General features: G+C 37.7%; 1 protein-coding gene and 1 long non-coding RNA gene across 3 annotated transcripts in view; one reads left to right on the plus strand and one right to left on the minus strand.

Annotated features, from left to right (window-relative positions):
- Positions 1 to 13,512, plus strand: part of LOC134675193 (octopamine receptor beta-2R-like) — a 257,371-nt gene that overhangs the window by 60,680 nt on the left and 183,179 nt on the right. The window lies entirely within an intron of this gene.
- LOC134675293 (uncharacterized) lies at positions 5,297 to 10,293 on the minus strand. Its single transcript, XR_010099722.1, has 3 exons — positions 10,225 to 10,293; positions 9,348 to 9,434; positions 5,297 to 5,421 (listed from the first exon to the last, which is right to left on the minus strand). It is a non-coding gene; the product is annotated as an uncharacterized LOC134675293 (long non-coding RNA).

Raw genomic sequence — 13,512 nt, forward strand, 5'->3', positions numbered from 1 at the left:
TTTAAGATAATAATGCTTAATAAAATACGTAGCAATTCTTGTGTAAATATTATAATAGGTCTTGCGGTATGTTCTTACTACAATATGTGTTATGTGCACCCAGCAACAAAAACAGCAACATGTCTATGCACCGCTCCTTGTATTGAGCCTTAATTCTTAATACATATGTAACTTCTACATGCATATGCATGCATACATGATGCAATCCGGGTTTTAATGGAAATGTTGTTTTCAATCAGCTTCTTGCCTAAAACCAAAAATTGCTCGTAAGCAAGTCAAGTATAACTCATTACCTTTGTACTAAATCAGCCTTTTATCGAACTATTAATTGATTTATCCCTTAAAGTTTTGCTTGAAGTTCACATACTGTTATAAATTTATACATATTACGTTGAAAATTGCATTAATATTCGTGAAAAATCTGCGTATTTGTTGTGTTTACAAGTTGACAGAAATGTCACGATGAAAACGCACGTATTTTTCCATAACATCTGTCACGTTTACTCGCGTAAAGTATTTACGCAGAATAATTCTGGCTCAGTTTTCATTATATAATTAGAAAGAGAGCGTTTTAGGTGTGAAGTTAGGCAAGTATGGAAAACTCGCGTAAAAACGTTTGTAACTCATGGTACAAATTGAAATTTTTAGTTCTTTACGTGACCGGTAGAGGCACTGTACAATTACTCCATACATTTTCCTTAACTTTCTCACTATCTTCACTTCTCACTGTCATTCACGGAACTCATAGTAGAGCTACAGGCCTAAGCTTCCGGCGCATCGTTTTCTATGGAAAGCATCACATGATCGCCTGTCATCTCATAATTAAGTAAGAGCCGGAAGCTCCGGTCCGGACACGGCCCGGTCTAACGTTAGTCATCCATGATAGGCAGGATGGCAAGAACATGGGATTTTACCTTCAGAAAAATGTTCAGCATAAGATTTGCCTGTTATCTCGTATCTTTTTAGACAATTCCTGTAATTCATTTCACAAAAACTCAGGAAACCTTTTTGCCTGTAGGGTTTTTCTACTCTTTCAGGCATAGTCAGGTCTATTGCGCATACTGGCTGACTATAATCCCTGAAATTTAAAATTATACCTATTATATAACTCTATGAATGATAGGAACAAATAGGTAACCGATACTTTTTTTTTATCCAAGAAAGTAAGGGTAGCAAAACCAATTTCTTAATGTGGCAACACTGTGCATCTATATATAAGAATCACAAAAAATAATTCCATATTTATTTCAGTACCCACGAATGTGTTAATGTTAAGTGATTAATTTTTCATACCGTTCTTCGTTGTGGACTTGAGCTTTTCTATTTCTCTTTCGGTGTGCATGTGCATATATATATATATATATTATTTGTTGCTTTCCTTGGTAAGACTAAAGAGCAAATGTACAGTTTGTACAACCTAAGCCCTTCAATTTTGAAACTCAAATTCGCTATATGTATGTAGGTATAGTCTGTATCTTTAGGTATTTAAATAAAAGTAAACAAACGATTTGTTAATTTTCGGGTAGCTATAACATTTATTGGTTAACCGACCAATTACTAAACCACCTGGATCATTCACTGAACGACCTGACTTTAACCCACATTATTTGATCGTGTGAGTTTTTATCTACGCTCAACTGGCTTAAGGGTAGGTTGTGGGTAGATGTTGTTTCATCATCATCATCATCATCTCAGCCATAAGACGTCCACTGCTGAACATAGGCCTCCCCCTTGGACCTCCATACGTGCCGGTTGGAAGCGACCCGCATCCAGCGTCTTCCGGCGACCTTAACAAGATCGTCTGTCCATCTTGTGGGTGGACGTCCTACGCTGCGCTTGCTAGTCCGTGGTCTGATGTTGTTTACTTTTATTTAAATACCTAAAGATACCGAGTATTGTTATTCATAGGAACATTATGCAATCAGGGTATTGTCAAGTTTGTAACGAGAGTTAATAGATTTTCTTTAGTTAGAGCGGGATTCGAACCCAGAACCATCAGCTTTATAGGCAATAAATACCGACCAGGCCAGACCGGCCGTCCAATGTAAGACATTTACTTTTTAGGGTTCCGTACCCAAAAGGTAAAAACGGGACCCTATTACTAAGACTCAGCTGTCCGTCTGTCCCTCTGTATGTCTGTCTGTCACCAGGCAGTATCTCATGAACCGTGATAGCTGGACAGTTGAAATTTTCACAGGTGGTATATTCCTGTTGCTGGTTTAACATTATACTAAAAACAGAATAAAATACATATTTAAGTGGGGCTTCCATACAACAAACGTTTACTTGCCGTTTTTGCGTAATGGTACGGAACCCTTCGTGCGCAAGAACTTACGTATCTCTGATGCAGTTAACCTTCTGCCCTTCGCAAGTAGCAGAATCCTGACTGATCTGTGGATCAATAGACTCCGAATCGTCGTAATCTTCAAATCTCCACAACGGTTCGGTCACTGGCAGCATTATATCTCTGTTCAGCTGGCCTATTTGGTCTGGGGCGGGGTGGGCAAAAGGATGGTGCTTTTTCAAAAGCCCTCTCAGAGTGTCCTGTAAAATGAGAGCAGCTGTAGTGGAGACCCGGGTATGTCCTTAAACTACGTCCAGGACCCGGGTATGTCCTTAAACCACGTCCAAGACCACCGGTGGACGGGCAGCAGCATCCCTCAAATTCGGTGTACTCGACTGCGATCGCCAACCCGCCTGCCAAGCGTGGCGATTATGGCATTCACCCCCCAAAAAAGGGGGAGGTCTATGTTCAGCAGTGGACGTCTTATGGCTGAGATGATGATGATGATGATGTAGTGGAGACGGGGGCAGCATAAATAAAATAAATAAATAAAATAAATACAAATATTATAAGGACATTCTTACACAAATTGACTAAGTCCCACGGTAAGCTCAAAAGGTTTGTGTTGTGGGTACTCAGACAACGATAAATATTAGGGCTTGCATTCGGGAATTCCGGAATTTCGAAATTCCGGAATCTCGGACAAATTTTCCGATATTACAATTCCGGAATTGATACAACTGAATATCGAAAATTCTGGAATTGGATTTAAGTACTTTTTTTCAGGTTTTAATTCGTTTATTATTGAAAATTGTTAAGAAACTACACTATACTGGTGTTTTTTGTTGTTAATAAGTGCCTCTTAGTAATTCAGTGAACTATAAGTAAAGGTATATTTTACTTTTCCGTTTGTGCGTAAAGCAGTAGGACAATATGGGCTGATAAAAAAAGCAATTTACTTGCTTAGAATATTCAGAATAGTCTGAATCGCGTATATATGAATCACAATCGAATAAGCGAATTTTAAGAATTGAAATTTAAAAATATGTAGACATTTTATTTTCGACTCAGAAGGTTTTCTCTATCAACGATTTCGGATCCTGTAGAAGCATATAATATATTATATTCTGAATCATACTTAGGAACTAGGAAGGAAAAAGCCAAAGTTCGACCTTTAACTTCTTAAACAACACCACTACGTACTATGTTAGGAAGAGTAGGAAGCTGTTTGTTAACTATTTTATAAAATTATGTAGGTATCGAATGGTATCATAGAAGTGAATGAAAGTAACCATTTTAATAAGGTGGTAAAATAAGAGGTGAAAAAAAGTAGGTGTACGAGTAGTACTTGAAATTAAATTTCTCTTAAACAATACTAACTTTAATAATCGTAAATTATCAGAATTTCACATTTTTTGTTGTTTTTTACTCAAAAATCGAATAAAATTACTATAAACCCTAATTCCGGAACCAGTTCCGGAATTCCGGAATTGGAACCCAATATCGAAAATTAGTTCCAGAATTGGAAACCATCCGATATTGCAAGCCCTAATAAATATATTATACAAATACTTAAATACATAGAAAACATCCATGACTAAGGGAAAAACTGTGCTCATCACACAAATAAATGCCCTTACCGGGATTCGAACCCAGAACCATCGGCTTCACAGGCAGGGTCACTACCCACTAGGCCAGACAGGTTGGTCGTCAAACATTTCCATTTTCACCGTTTAGATTGTTGGCAGTCCTGTAAGCGCTGGTAGCCTAGCGGTAAGAGCGTGCGACTTTCAATCCAGAGGTCGCGGGTTCAAACCCCGGCTCGTACCAATGAGTTTTTCGGAACTTATGTACGAAATATCATTGATTCACCAGTAGCTTTTCGGTGAAGGAAAACATCGAGAGGAAATCGGATTAATCCCGATAAGATCTAGTTTCCCCTCTTGGTTGGAAGGTCAGATGGCAGTCGCTTTCGTAAAAACTAGTGCCTTCGCCAATTCCTAGGATTAATTGCCAAGCGGAGCCCAGGCTCCCATGAGCCGTGGCAAAATGCGCAACCACCACTACGCAACCTAATTGTGTTAGGGGTTTTTAGAATTGTCTCGATGAGTATTAGCACAGAATAAATAATAGTACTAGGTACAGAAGACTCACTCTCTAACAAAACGCGTCTGTCACGATCAGCACAGATATGGCCGCTAGGTGGCGACAGCGCCACGCGCGGCTTATGGCTAACCCCAAAATTGGGGCCGAACGGATGTACTTTTAGCTACCTGTAGCAAAGCGACGAAATCGCGGAGTGAGCCACGCCTGGTATTAGTTGTCCGTTGTAAGAAAAGTACAGTCAGCGATAAAAGCGTGTACCAAAAATGAAATTTTTGCATAAAACTTATTTTGTATAAATATATCACAGTAGTACAAACATCAACAGTTTGTACCTAAAGGTGGGTCTACACGGTACAGACTTTAGTCTGCGCAGCGTGTCTATACAGTCTTAAGTCGGTGCAAATGGAACGTGTGGACGTGAAATCTCAAGTCTGTAACGACATCTGTGCATTTTTGTATCTGGCATCAAAAAGTCGGCGCAGACATGCGTGTTTGCGCCGACTACTGCACTGTGTGGACGCATGTTCAGACTTGTTTGGGTCAACTTACAACAACTTTGGTTAATTAATTCACAGTTTGCTTTGTTTCTATTATAAAAATGAGCGATTTAAGATAAAATTATTAAATATTATATGTTAAATAAAACGGCAAGAGCAGCTAATTGTAGTAAACGACGCCGTCGATTGATATCTGCCATTGCAAACGTCCGCACACCACGAGGTTTAAAGATCATCTAACACGTCTGTATCGTGTGGACGATGTGAGTCGCACATACTTTTGTCCGTGCAACAGTCTGCGCAGCGCAAGTCTGCACCGTCTGGACCCAGCTTAAGCCCTTATTACCACAATAGTAGTTCTAAACGTCGTCAACTTTTCATTTTCATTTTCATTTTCATCATTTTCATCTTCATAATTTTCATCATTTTGTCTCAATGCTTGTTTCTCCGTGTTACTATTACTTGGTATACTTGTATGTATCTCGTGCAGTGAGTCCGTACTCGATTTCATTGATTCTGTACCCGTACCAGTCACTGACAGTGTCAAAACTGACATATGTGTGAAATGCAAAAAATAAATGTACGTAATTAAGCGCAGTTAAGAAGCTGTGATCAGTCTTAACTTGATTGATTCATTACTGTGTTACGAAAATTAACTATGTTATGTAATTTTTGAATATTTATCATTATTTATTTAAGTGAAAAAAAAATAAAAACCGGGCAAGTGCGAGTTGGACTCGCGCACGAAGGGTTCCGTACCATAAAGAAAAAAAAAACGGAAAAAAATGCAAAAAGAAAACGGTCACCCATCCAAGTACTGACCACGCCCGACGTTGCTTAACTTTGGTCAAAAATCACGTTTGCTGTATGGGAGCCCCACTTAAATCTTTATTTTATTCTGTTTTTAGTATTTGTTGTTATAGCGGCAACAGAAATACATCATCTGTGAAAATTTCAACTCTATCACGGTTCGTGACATACAGCCTGGTGACAGACAGACGGACAGACGGACGGACGGACGGACAGCGAAGTCTTAGTAATAGGGTCCCGTTTTACCCTTTGGGTACGGAACCCTAAAAACATAATATAATGGATACAATATTAAAACTAAAGTTAAAACTAGTAATAAAATAAAAATACAAAGTATAAAATACATTTACGTACAAAAAACCAAACCAATTATAAAAAGAACACCCCGTCCAACAGGTCGGACTGCGGCATGGACCCCATGACACTGGCAGCGTTACCTCTCTGTATCGCAAGGGAAATACGTTGAGAGAGGTACGCACCAACCCTGGGGTCCCCAGTGGTGTCAACCAGCCGCGCCGATAGTGCTCCTACGAATGGTTTCATGTCGGCTGACCAGGGACCCAAAGTCTCAACAGCTTATTTATTTAAATTGTATTTAATTTTATTGTACTTAATTCGTACACATATGTGACGTTATCTCTGAAAAGGGACCTTATTGTCGATGCCCTTTTCATAGATAATGCCCCATATTAAGTCTATAGCATACGCTAACACACTTTTGTGCATCTAACTTAAATAAAAATGGCTTAACTGTGGTAACACAATGGAATCAATTAACTTTAGACTAATTACAAGTGAAAATATTTCCTGGAAAATAATTTAATTTGTTCAAATACTTCATTGTAATTACAAGTGCTTAACTATGTAAAATTTTTTTGTAATTCACTCATATTATTATAGGCTAATGTCTACGGAATTTACTTTCTAAACATCTCGCTCGCACTAATATGCGAGTACGAGCGAGATGCATAGTAAGTTACATTCTCTATATCGTTTATGTCAGTGCCAAATTGATGGTAGCCACACTATTTTCAAAGAGAATAGAGTATATAAAGGGTTACTGTTATAGTAAATTATGTAGCCACAATATACCGGGTGTGGCCTGTAATACGAGCAAAAAAATTAAACTGTAGACTGTACTCCTCATACTGACGAACATTTGTTCAGCAACTTTTAAAAATAACTTGTGGTTTGATTTTTAGTACACTTTAAAGTTTATTAGGCGTAACAAGCAACGTCAATCACAATGATATGGCGTGGCGAAGGCGTCCATTGAAGATAATATTTATTTTGTATGAAAAATAGGGAGTCTAAATACTTAATAATATTTTTTTTAAGTTGTTGAACAAAAGTGTCACCGTTTGAGGAGTACAATCTATGTTTTAATTATTTGCTCAGGTTATAGGCCACACCCGATATTTACTGCTATCTTTTGGCAGATGATTAAAACTGTTAGAACGCCATTTGACTTTGATCCTTATTCTTTCACTGATATGTGTTAATTTGTTAAATATTAAAATGAACGCCATCTACTCGACAATAGGCCAAAGGTTATGGCGCAATCGCTCGAAAAGATTGCACCTTACCTTTGGCTTAGGGCCTATTGTCGAGTAGATGGCGTTAATATTAATATTTAAGTCAACACATATCAGTGAAAGAATAAGGATCAAAGTCAAATGGCGTTCTAACAGTTTTTAGGGTTCCGTACCCAAAGGGTAAAACGGGACCCTATTAGTAATACTTCGCTGTCCGTCCGTCCGTCCGTCCGTCCGTTTGTCCGTCTGTCTGTCACCAGGCTGTATCTCACGAACCGTGATAGCTAGACAGTTGAAATTTTCACAGATGATGTATTTCTGTTGCCGCTATAACAACAAATACTAAAAACAGAACAAAATAAAGATTTAAGTGGGACTCCCATACAGCAAACGTGATTTTTGACCAAAGTTAAGCAACGCCGGGCGTGGTCAGTACCTACTTGGATGGGTGACCGTTTTCTTTTTGCATTTTTTCCGTTTTTTTTTTGCTTTATGGTACGGAACCCTTAGTGCGCGAGTCCGACTCGCACTTGCCCGGTTTTTTAATCTTCTTTCGAAAGATGGCAGTAGGTAAATTTACTGTGGCTATATGATTTACTTTGATAGTAACTTTCTATACACTATAATGCACTTTGGTATTGTACTTATAGGTATACTTGTTGGTTGGTATTCGTTTGCGGTATTTATATCTAGCAACGTTACCGGATTACAATAAAGTTAATACAGAAATTGGCATAAATATGAATTCTACAACGCAAACGAATACCAACAAACAAGTATACAGGATGGCAAAAATTAATGGGCCTTGGAGGGAACCCTTAAAAAATTAAGTCAGCTCATTTTACTTTAAGGAAACATTCTTTTATTTTTTTTTAATAAACAAAAGTGCATTCAATTATTTTTCTTTTTTATTTAATTTCGCTTCTCTAAAGATATTCTTAAAGATAAAGTTAAAATAAGTTTATTGCACACAAAAACAGGCAGTAGGCACAATACATAGATTGTTGTGACATCGGGTGGGTGCATAGCATGGGTTAAATAGTACCGAATTTCCAGGGGTCCCCGCACTAGGCTAGGCCTGTACGTAGGGAGACCAAGTGTGCATTTGTATGTCATGAGTGACAGTTGGAATAATAGAGGAAAATTATGAACTAACAGGACATTGTTTGTTAGTGAAATAAAATAGTTATTTGTACAACAAGAGATCAAAGTTTGATATTTCTTCGAGTGCTTATTTTGAGTCCCGTGCAAGCGAAAGATTCTATAATAATTTAATTAATTAATTTAGAATTTATTTATTTAATTTAGAATCTTGAGCGTAGTAAGGGATTCAAAAGCGCACGAGATGTAAATAACTTTCATCTCGTGTAGTACACAAAATTTTTCACCCTAAGCAGTGAGAACATACCTAGAGGGACAGAGATAATAGAACCCAAGTATATCGAACTTGTATTAGACCCCGCATGTTGAAATGACATTTGACTATAAAGGTCACTTGAATGACATTTTGTCTCACTTAGTGAGCATAATGCGATTTTGCTCACTCATTATGCCTCACTCAGTGAGCAAAATGCGATTTTGCTCACTGAGTGAGACAAAATGACTCAGTGAGCAAAATCGCATTTTGCTCACTGTTTTTAAGAAGCAAAGTACCCTTGTTCGAGCTGCAGAGGTGAAAAATACATTACATTACAGTTTTACAGAAACTACTTTCCTAGTGGACACAAGTTTAGTTAGATAGACTATAGAGTTAACCTTAAACTATCCTTACAAGTAAATTTTCAGTCTCCTGGTTTTATGGGTATTTTGTACGACAGACTAGTGTAAGACCTAATGTTTTTTTGGACAAATATTATCATTAACACTAACTTTATCGACTAGTAGAATGAAATTGCGAGTGTTTATTTTTTGAAATTTCTAGTCAGTTCGATTCCCGGGCGCAACAAACGAATTTAAAAAAAAATCTTTGTATGCAGTTTTGTTTCTTTTAAAAATCAGTGAATATTTCCTTTGAGTAAAATGAGCTAACTTAAGTTTCTAAGGTACTTTCCCTCCGGGGTCCATTATTTTTTTCCACACTGTATACAGTAGAACCAAACTGAAGCCCGATATTACACATCGGGTCGTTTTCTTCTGAATTTATCTGTTTTGCGGGATCTGCATTTCGCCTGCTTAAGAGATTTCTGCTCTCTGTAGAATTGGCTGAAACAACAGACACAGTCAGCAGCAGAAGTTGCTAAGGAGGCCAGGTGATCAAATTGATCTGGACGCGACTTTAGAGGATAAGAGCGCGTCATGGTAATTTTGAACACCTCGCCCGCTTAGCAACTTCTGCTGCTGAATGTACGATTTATTTTATTTCGGTTTTACTTACGAAGCTTCCGCGATACTCAGATATATTATAGTAATTTACGATACAAGTGCGACAAATATGAAATTCACAACGAGTGGCGAATTTTTGCGAATGCGAGTGGCGAATGAAACCGACCCGAGTTGCGAATTACCTATTCGCACGTGTATTGCACAACGTTTTACAGTAGGTACGTAAATAGTTTAAACTACAATTTTTTTACTCGTAGAAAAAGTATTGCATACAATAGTGATATAATCGAGCTTTTCAATCTCGTACCCAATAAGGCCACTCAGCAAACTTCCGGCGCGATTCGGGAAATGAATTAGAGATTAACTAGATACGATATAGTAAAGATAAAGATAATATCTTTAGTATTTCATATCTAGTGAATCTCTAATTAATTTCCCGAATCGCGGCGCCAGCCACCATAAGGTACCTTTTGCAGTGGAACGTCACAAATATTTACTATTTCATATCTAGTGAGTCACTAATTCATTTCCCGAATCGGGCCATTCGTGGCCTTAACACGGTACTCGTCTGAAAAGCTCTACATTACATCACGATTGTATAAACTACTATTGGCTTTGCTCCTCGTATTTTGTAATAGAATTAAATTTAAATTAATAAAGAATTACTTACAGTTAATCAGAACCAAAAGTAATACTATTACTTTATCCATTTTTCAACACGTCAACATTGCACCACGATTAAAACTAGATTGAAATCAACTATCGAACGAAACAGATAATGCACAGCAGTTCATTAAAAACAAAAACCAGTAAAGACGTTCTAAGAAAAACTATTTTTTTTTATATATTAAAAGAGAGATAACACATTTATTACATTAAATAATACAATTTTAAACGTATTTAAAACAGTTGTGCGGTAGAAAGAAGAGAAATCTAATCTTCAAGGATGGGTATTCCACAGCCGTCTTCAGATCCAAATCTTTCTGTCCTTCTTCTCTTTCCTCTAATTCTTAATTAGAGAGACCGCTCTGATGATTGATATTTGTATTTTGACTTTGATCCAGTTGATTATTTGTGAGTATAGTTTGGACCATTTTTCATGGAGCTTAAGGGATGTTCTTTTTATGAAGGATTCATATTCCGTTCCGACAGCGCCATCACATGAGACCACAAGGGGAGTGAATGAGGCTCTGAAATCTTCTGCAGCCAGGTCGTACTAAGAAAAACTATGTTGTCTTCTTCCTCGCGTTATCCCGGCTTTTTTGCCACGGCTCATGGGAGCCTGGGGTCCGCTTGACAACTAAATCCCATGATTTGACGAAGGCACTAGTTTTTACGAAAGCGACTGCGATCTGACCTTCCAACCCAGAGGGGAAACTAGGCCTTATTCGGATTAGTCCGGTTTCCTCACGATGTTTTCCTTCACCGAAAAGCGACGGGTAAATATCAAATGATATTTCGTACATAACGTGATATTCAAAAAAAATACAGCTTCTTCATATTAAATATATTAAGAAGCCGTCACTCACGTGACCGTCAACGCAAGCTTCTGATGATGATGATGATGAGGAGATGAGGAGATGACACTCCTCTGTACGGAGTGAAATATGCCGAGAGTTATTCGACTTAAAATACGTGAGTGACCCATTCTTAATATATTTAATATGACAGTGTCTGACGGAAGTTTCGTTATAAAATTATACCTTTTTCAGTTACCTAGTTTTCCCTGCACGGTTACTAATAGACATTATATCTTTCTTTACGTCCATTACTGCCGATGTAATTGCACATTATTTTAAATTAACGATCGTCTTATATCGTTAGGAATTTAAATTAAAAATCAGTTTATGAATGTACAGAATTTTCAATACAGATATTTCGATTAATGATTTATTAGTGCATACAAACTTAATATGTGACGTTATCTATGAAAAGGGACCTTATTGTCGACGGCGCTTACGCCATTATTAACGATGCTCCGATATAAATACAATGCCGCGCGACGCTGTGTGGCGTAAGCGCCATCGACAATAAGGTCCCTTTTCATAGATAATGCCCCATATATACATACCTAGAAACAAAACGCAATTAAATAACTAACCTACAATACTTCAAAACTAATTCTAAAAATAACTGATTTGCAAGACCGAAGTGATCCCATAAGTGTTCCGTAATCAAAGTTTTGTACGGAACACTAAAAATAAATAAAACTAATCTTAAAATAAGTAAGTACAAACTATTTATATATTTTGACTTACAATTAGAAAAAAGACCAGAACAGCGAACTTATCCCTTTGAGGGATATCTTCCAGTTAACCTTTGAGTAAATTACAAGCAAGCTGATGTTTGAGCCAGTTAAAACAAGTTAGAAGTTAGAGATTTTCAACGTCAAATTTTTATGAAATTATGATAAATAAATAACACGTGCACAGTCTGTAGTGCTATCAAAATCGCTGCAGAGTTATCTTGGTCTAACTCTAACTCTACTTACCTAAACTACCTAAAGTCCAGTACTCAAAAACTAATTCGAACCCGTCAAACAACTAGGACACCCTATATTGCCGTCTCTTTTGTCATCCGACCTAGATCCAGATTGTGCATTCATCCCACTGCACGCTTTCGACCTATTCTGTCCTGCTCACACACAAAAGGACTTATGTCATTGGTCTCTTTCATCGCTTAATGCTTTCTATCGAAAATAAAGTACAGACCATTAGCGCAATAGGATGTCATGGTACGGCAACATGCGAAAATCGATCATATTACTATAAGCATAGATACTGAACTGCCACAGCAACTGGCCCGAAATGATCGCAAATCTATCATGGTATAGGAAATACCGGGCCATTCAAAATTCGACCTTCTGACAATGAGAATAGGATTCAAAATCGATTTGGCAGATCGAATCATGAAGATTGCTTGTACTCGCAGCGTCAGTCAGAATGACTGAACGGCAGCTCTGTAGCGATAAGCGGAATTCGATAAGTCGTATCGGCATTTAAAATCTCGTTCGATTATGAACTGTGTAGTAAGAGGTTAAGGTGTATATTTGAATGGGATTTTAAATGTAGTTACAGTAATGATTAGTACCAATTGCTGGATTGCATGTGGGTAGATAGTACTTAGATGACAAACGGCATGAATGCATGAGTATTTACAAGCTGCAGTAGTAATGCGAATTCGGAATTAGAACACACGGCCAGGCCCCAATTTCACATCGGCGACAGGTGCGACGAATTGTAAAATAACTGTTGCTGACGTCACATGCATCCATGGGCTACGATTACCACTTACCATCGGGCGGGCCGTATTCCTGTTTGCCACCATCATTGTATTATTTTAAAAAACTTTATTATATCGGAAAAAAACAGATATTTCTCCTGCGAAGACAATTGTCAAAGATTAAAAATAATTGTAGGTAATTCTTGACAGGTAATGAGTTATATGTCGAAATTTCGTGACAATTGTAGTGTTTCTTGTGACAATTGTCATAAACTTAGCAAGAGAAATATCAGTTTTTTCCGATATCATAAAGTTTTTTTTAAATAATACAATAATGATGGTGGCAAACAGGAACACGGCCCGGCCGATTAAGCGGTAACCGTAGCCCATGGATGCCTGTGACATCAGCAACAGTGATTTTACAATTCGTTGCACCTGTCACGTTGGTGAAACAGGGGCCAGGGGGGCAATATTTGAATATCGACCGCTCGATTTCGTGTATTTCGTTCAATAATATCTCCACTTCCGAGCATTTAAATCCTACTAATAGAATTGAAAACGAGTGGTCAGTACCACCAGATTCGAAATATCGCTTGTATTTGAAAAATTCGCATTTCGCCGTTTTCCACCGGTTTTCGAGTGACGTAATCGAGCGATCGAAATTCAAAAATCAAGGCGCGGAGGTACATCAAAAATTTGCTAAAGATACGATATGGATAGGATATGTAAGTGTCAA

The sequence above is a fragment of the Cydia fagiglandana genome, chromosome 21 (assembly GCF_963556715.1).
Source record: "Cydia fagiglandana chromosome 21, ilCydFagi1.1, whole genome shotgun sequence".
Classification (NCBI taxonomy): domain Eukaryota; kingdom Metazoa; phylum Arthropoda; class Insecta; order Lepidoptera; family Tortricidae; genus Cydia; species Cydia fagiglandana.